The 7,300-nt window shown below is 31.2% G+C and overlaps 1 protein-coding gene across 1 annotated transcript in view; it reads right to left on the reverse strand.

Annotated features, from left to right (window-relative positions):
* The window catches only part of LOC119667288 (uncharacterized protein K02A2.6-like), a 9,389-nt gene that overhangs the window by 1,090 nt on the left and 999 nt on the right, over positions 1–7,300 (reverse strand). The gene's annotated exons all lie outside the window — the stretch shown is intronic.

The following is a 7,300-nucleotide window of genomic DNA, read 5'->3' on the forward strand; positions in this document are numbered from 1 at the left end:
TTAATATTTTTTATTATAAAAAATTTTAAATATAAAAATCAATTTGAATTCGATAAGCATATACTGTAAGAAAGAAATTAGTTAAGTTAATCATATAAAAAAACAAAAAAAACATTTAATTATAAAAAAAAAATTGTTATTTATGTTAAACAAAACCTGTATGCTAATTTAATTATTGCTATATATATATTTTAATAAAGTTATTGATTTGGATTAATTGGAGTCAAGGTTGAAGTTGGACATGCCTGTTATGATGTGATTTGCTTCTGGAAGTAAAGTCAATTACTATGTCATTGCCTTTCTTTAAGGGCAGAGGTGTTATGTGGATTTATTCTACATATTTGTCAAATTAAGTTTTGTCTTACTTTGTATCAAGACAAATAAAAGAAAAAGCGCAAAATCACAGTTTTGTTTAAGAATTTATCCTAAACACAAAGTAACGCTATTTCAAGTTCATTGAAGCTTACTGTTTATGCTGATTCAGCTATGATCACTTTAGTCAAGCGGCACACAGTATTCTTTGTTTTCTTTATGAACAATGTTGCGCTTATGGTTCCCGCTATAGGAATCAACTTACATACGACAAACACCACCACACTTATCTCAAGAATGCAAATCTCAGCATAATTGATTTGGTTTGGTTAGCTTTTGCTTGATTCTTTAAATTCAGTTCGAGTCAAGCCAACAAACAACTTGGTCTAAGTTTTTAATGTATAATAGGCCTGCCGCTTACCTAGGTTTATGAGTAGCGTATGAGAAAAGTATAAATTATTATAAGTGCTATTAGGCTGTATATATGAATCAGGTGGAGTCGAATATACGAAAAAGAGAGTCAGAATGCGTTTAAGGGAAATACAGCCGATGATTCGAGTACGACTCGATTGTTGAGTACTTATAGTGCTTGAGTCAGCAAGTGCTTTATATAAACATTTTTTGTTTACATATTGTATATATATCTATATATACTGTTTTATTGCTTCTTCTTCAATATTCCTTGAAGTTGCAATCTTCTTTATTTGTAATGTACCTATAATCATGAAAGTTCCCCGTCTGAATTTTTGTACATTCGCTCTTCTCCAATATATGTATAACAGATTTTCCATCTGCATGAAAACTTTACGAAGCAAATATGAATCAGATATCCAAGAACGAAACTGATAAATTTGGTAAAAAAATAGCAAAGAAAAAAGGGAGGAAAAGTCATCTCTTCTATAGGGATAATGCATATAACCCAAAAATTGTTAGTATCGTACTGGTGATACTAGAAATAGAGACAAAAGAATTAATAAAAGTATAATTCATATACCTCAATTTTCGAACCAATATTCCAGCATAAAGAATAAGATGGGTGTAGAATCTAAAACACGCTTGCTTCACATTGCGTTTTATCAGAATACGAACCAGATTTGGACAATTTGAAATAATTAAATGTTATTTCTTAGCGGTGCTCGCAATTTTGAAAATCCCAACCAATATCAATCTCATCATCATCAGACATTGACAACAGCCCCCAGCTGTGTAAAAGTATTATATATAAATAAACAGGTGCTGGATGCAATATTTTTAGTGCTAAGTTTTTGAAACTTATTTTACTTTATATTTATATAAAAGTTTGGCACACTATTATGTATTTTAATTTGCGAATAGTTTTTTTTTATATATAACTGCAAGTCGTTAATAAAGTCGTTCAGCGACTGCAATCTCATGTCACTATTGAAGGACAGAGAGGAGAGTAGAGGGACTTAGTATTTAGCAAGCTAAATTTATCAAAGCCGAAGATTGACGTATTTAGTAAGGCGCGATAGGATTATAAATGAAGGGGCGGGGTTTCCGCAAAAGAATGTCGGGAGTATTCTGATTACATGAAAAGTATCTCCTAGGAAGTGAAACGAGGTACTCCTCTATTCGAGAAACCTTAACCGCTTTGAGGATGAAAGCATTGGAATAGTGTTTGCCACATGGCCTACATCGGTAATGGACGCAATCACCAAGGACTCTTCTTTCGATGATTCGGATCAATTTCATCTGGTGGGAGGTAACTGCGGACTAGATTGAGAAAATTTATGAAAGGAGAGGTTATATGAGTTGTTTATAACAAACAACCTTTATCTTACTATTAAGTTGATTATGTATACGGAGTGCATTTTTGAAGCTTTATATGCCTAAATGTGGAATTTCTCTTGTACCATTCGTAGGACATGAAGTTGTATTCGGAGTAAATACAACTCCAAGATATTTTAACTGAATGGGGGAACCATCAATGCTAAGCTTCAGGTTGGAAGTTGGAGGTAAGTGAAGAGACTCCTCAGGTAATTTTTAAGCTCAATGGAGATCCTGCAGTCATGGAGGATCTCCATACCTCAATGGAGGCAATCATTAGAGTAGCAGATTTGCTTAGCTCAAATCGGCACGGGTAGACCGGCAGTGAAAATATTAAAAAGGGTGGGACCTAGTACTGAGCCCTGAGGGACACCGGCGGAGATGGGATACTCGCTAGAAATGGATGAACCAATTCTAACATCGAAAGACCTATTGGTGAGAAACTGTTAGTTAACACTTCAGAACTGGTCGAAGCTCCACGAACAAGGAGCTTGTTGATTAAATTCTCGGTCCACACAGTATCTAATGCCTTCTCGATGTCAAGGCTAATGGCAACAGTAGATTGTCTGTTGGCAAAACCAACACAAACGTCATTCTGAAGGTGGTTTCTGAAATCGAACTAAAAGTTCGGAAGAACATGCTTTTCATGGTATGAAGGTCTCATCAGTTTGTGCCTCGATGGTACTGGAAATGACGTATTCAAGTTTAGAGACAAGAGTATCAAATTCCGTGCGAATCACATTTCTATGTTCCAGGATAGTATTGTTAAGAAGATGCTAGTTTAGAGTCTTATTGAATTCTGGCCAGTTAGTGGCAAGGAAGTGTGCTCAGCAATTGGAGCGGAACGAATGCAGGGGCAGGGATTTGGAATTCGCCATTGGCGTGGGTTTCTCCACAGCGAAAATCGCTTTGAAAATTAGCTTCGGCGGTATGATAATTAAACGATTAGTGTGAGGGGCGGTAGTCAAAGGTTTAGAAGATGATGATTTTAGTGATATCATGGATGTTGTTGGGGTGATGAAGGCTAATTGTGGCGAAACAGATAGTGGCTAAAGATGGTGAAGGAGTTAGAGGTTTTGGGAAGAGTGCGGCCACAGTTGAAGACATAACTTTGGTCGCGGGTGAAAGCTCGTGGATGGTAGTGGAAAATAATATGTACTTCATTGATGCTAATCTAGTGTTGAGGGCTATATTGGTATGAAGCTGGGAGTTGTCTGCTTTGAGGTCTTCAACGTTCTTTTTGAGCTCGCTAATTATGGAAAAGTTATTTTCGAAGACATTGTCTAAAACAATTGTTCAAAACATGAATATAAATATAATAGTCTCTCTTTTGCTTACTCTCCCAGTTGTATTGTTCAGAGCAACGTATTTCACTTTTGTGCGTTCCTTAATATTTTTGCACGAGTATTTGTGTGCTTTGTTTCACTTCAAATATAAAAAACTAAATGAGTAGCTATACTAAGAGCTCACTATTTTCAATCGAATGTGTCCGCTATGCTATACTTAAACACATCCAGTCTTCTATATACGTACGCAAAATGTCTTAGAAGATAAGACATTTGGTTAATTTGTTTAAAAATGTTTTCGAAAATCGTTTTACGTTTCGGTAGTCCACATGCACATGCATCCATAATACATGTGTGAATATTTAAAGTAAATTTATTTATAACGTTTGACACGCTTGTAAGATATCCACACTTATCGTTTCAGGTTGAATACCTTTGCGATCATCTGTACTGCATATCGAACGATATTGTACCTTACCGCAGTGGTGTACATCACGTTTACATTGTGAGATTAAGAGGACGAGGTTAAGTTAATCTGTATATATTATCAACACTGTTTATATTATACAATGGAAATGTTTTGACGTTTGTCTTAATAATTATAAAGCTATTATTATGTGCAAAACTATTAAACAAATTTAATAAGAATTTCACTCACTTCGGCATTTTCAAATTTTCAATGTTTGTTTTAAATAGATTTTGAAGTTTATTTTTCAATTTTTCTAATACGTAAAAAATCTACGATATTAAGATATTTGCAGAGTTGCACAGAAAAATAATCACCATTTCTAACGATATATCAAATTAATATTGATCAAAACGAAGTTAACTTTTCTATGAGAACTCTGTAATTGGACAACTAAATTTGTACTTTAACATCGATGGTTGTTTTAATCACAATGTAAACTTAGCATAATATACTCACACTTAACGTAAAGGTCTGAATATCTTTGCGATCATCAGTATCGCATATTGTACGATATTGCATCGTACCACAGTGGTGTAAGCAGGGCATGTTTTTATCATATATTTTTATGATAAACACATCATAAAAATATATATACATAAACATGTATTTTTATTAAACTACATTTCATAATAAAAAAATAAAATGCTTCCATTATTTACAATATACCATTAAATATATTTTATCACATTAGTTTTGTTAATAATGTAACATTGACAAAAGGTATACAAATATTTTTTCTTTGGTGTATTATTTGATATTCCAAAAGTAACGAGTATTTTTATTTCTACATCAATGAAATTCATATAAAAGCATAGGAAAATTGTGTTTTACGTATTGTATTTTGCCGAATGCAACTGCGTGAGTGTTGATTGCACTTTACAAACTTGTTTCACCGGAGAATTTTTACAGGATTTAATAAATTTTTGATTTCAAAATGGCTAATCGGGATAGTGCCGAAAATCAATTAATTGACTACAAAAATAATTTGACAGTAAGTACATATGTTTTGCTTTCATTTATAGAAGTTTTATTACAGTATTATTGCAAATCATGTTTTAGTTTTATAGAGTGAATTCGAAAATATGGCAAAAAATCAAATCAGGGCATATATGTTATATATGTATATGTGTAATGAACTTAGTTATGAAGTTTAAATTTAGTGCTGCTCTTCGGGTTCAAAGTTTTCTGATTTTGCTTTCGTTAAAATTTTCTTTATCTCTTTGATAACGTGTTTATCAGTGTATGGAAAAGTTATTGAAGTAATTAAATCCTAAAGTGACCCCTAACAAAGTATTACTACTATTATGTAATTTTAAAATAATAATATTGATAGCTTCGCTTAAAGTAAACAAAGGTCGAAACCTATTTTTGCGAATAGATTAAAGTGTAGTCTCAGCTTCAGTTAGCAGTACTAAATCGAACTTACTTAAAAATGGATTTATTAATTAATTTGCCCTCAATACTGTTAACAATTAAGATATACAATAAATTGTTTAATAACTTTAATTTCTCAATTCAATAATCTGTTTAAGAAATTGCGCTTAAAATATATATAATTGTAATCTAATGAACTCATCAGGAATATAAACTTAAAATAATAGCAAAATGCTAATTTACTTAAAATAAAATATTGTAGAATTAATTTTGTAAGCCCACAGTGAACCTTTGAATATGTTATGCTTCATTCACGTCATAAAAGTTTATCTTGTATGCATTGTGTATCAGGTCTTTCAAAATGGAAAACAACCAGATTATGAACTTTCCGGCACTCCAATCAAACAAAACAAAATATCTACGATTCATTTTCTGTCTTATCTCAATTTGGAAAGAATTAAGTTAACTTCATTAATTTATGTAAAACAGAGAATTGACATTTACTATAATTAAGTACAGTTGGTAATAAAAAGTAGAAATGATTTCCTTAAATTATAAATATTTAATTTATATTTTTTAAGTTTAATTGTTTAATTAAAGTTCAGATTAGTATTAAAGATTAATACTTGTGGCATGAAAATTTTTTACTTAGAATTATCAATAAATTAGCAATAAATATTGGTTTAATATTTACCTATGAACGTAATTTTGATTTGCCGGTCACGCTAGTTTATTAACGAATTTTGATGGAGTTGGCTATTTAGAGTAAATTTTTATGCTACGCTAAATATCTACTTGATGCTACCTTATTTCCCCAGACATAGAATTTGAAATTGTAAACATTTTACATTCATTTCAATAACAAAAATTACGATGACTTCACATTTTTATAATAAAAATCAGTGTGTAAGCCTATTTTGAAATCTCTGCGGAACAGTATCACTCCTCTACAGATCTTATAATGTTCATTTAATATTTTGTGTTGGATTTAATAACAAAATTTAAAATATGTATTCATTTTGCAAATTTACAAGATTGTGTTTAATAAGTACTTGTCTTAAATGTATATATCTAAATTATATCTAACAGAAAATAACAATTAATGTTTACTTATTTTTTTTAAATACAGTCAAACTTTCATAACTCGAAGTATTATTTTGCAAAGAAAATGTTCGACTTATGGGGACTTCGAGTTAAGGAATTTTTTTGTAATTGTATGTAATTTGCTCTCTAAACCCTGTTGCACTCTATTTAGTTCGAGTTATGAAAGTTTGACTATATTATAAATATGCAGTATAGAGTTGGGCAAAAATAGAATTTGTTAGAGCCATTTATCATAAATGTTTTGACACTTCCTTTTAATTCTCATTTAGAACTTTCATTAATGTAGAACTCTGAATTTTATATTTGAAAATCATAGATGCTTTTTGCAGTCAGCGCTGCAGAGATGCAAATAAATAATAATAATCTTAAAGTATAATGCGATGCATGAATGGATGGATGCAGAAAAACTGCTTATTGAAAGTTGCTGAACTTTTTCTAGGTCAATAAGATTTTTTGTTGCACACTCAATGTTTTAAGTACACCGTATTAAAAGCATAAAATTCAATCTATTAAATTTTTTTCATTCAGTTCTTAAAATTTTTGCTATTAATTTAACGAAAATTATTTAAAACTTCTTAAGTGCTGGACTGTTTGAACCTTATTTATAAATTCATTGGAAGATTTAGCGGATACCAACCAGGACAGTAGTCCTTTTTATATTGCTCACTGGTTGTCACTATCAACAGCATATAACTTTTCACAGATTTGTTCTATATTTTGATCGGATCTGTTATCCGCTGAAAAATTTCCAGATCTAAACAAACGTTTTAGAGTTATTCCACTAAAAAATCAACCGAATAAAAAAGTGAATACTTCTACCAGATTAACATGTATTTGTGTAATCGTAAAGAGGTTTTTCGAACAGTAGTGAACTACACAATACAATCTTAATGGTGAATACCAATGAGTAGAAATACTTACAACACATTACGAAAACTGTAAAGCTTACGATTAATGCAGTTTAATG

This window comes from Teleopsis dalmanni, chromosome 1 (genome assembly GCF_002237135.1).
Source record: "Teleopsis dalmanni isolate 2A chromosome 1, ASM223713v2, whole genome shotgun sequence".
Lineage (NCBI taxonomy): Eukaryota > Metazoa > Arthropoda > Insecta > Diptera > Diopsidae > Teleopsis > Teleopsis dalmanni.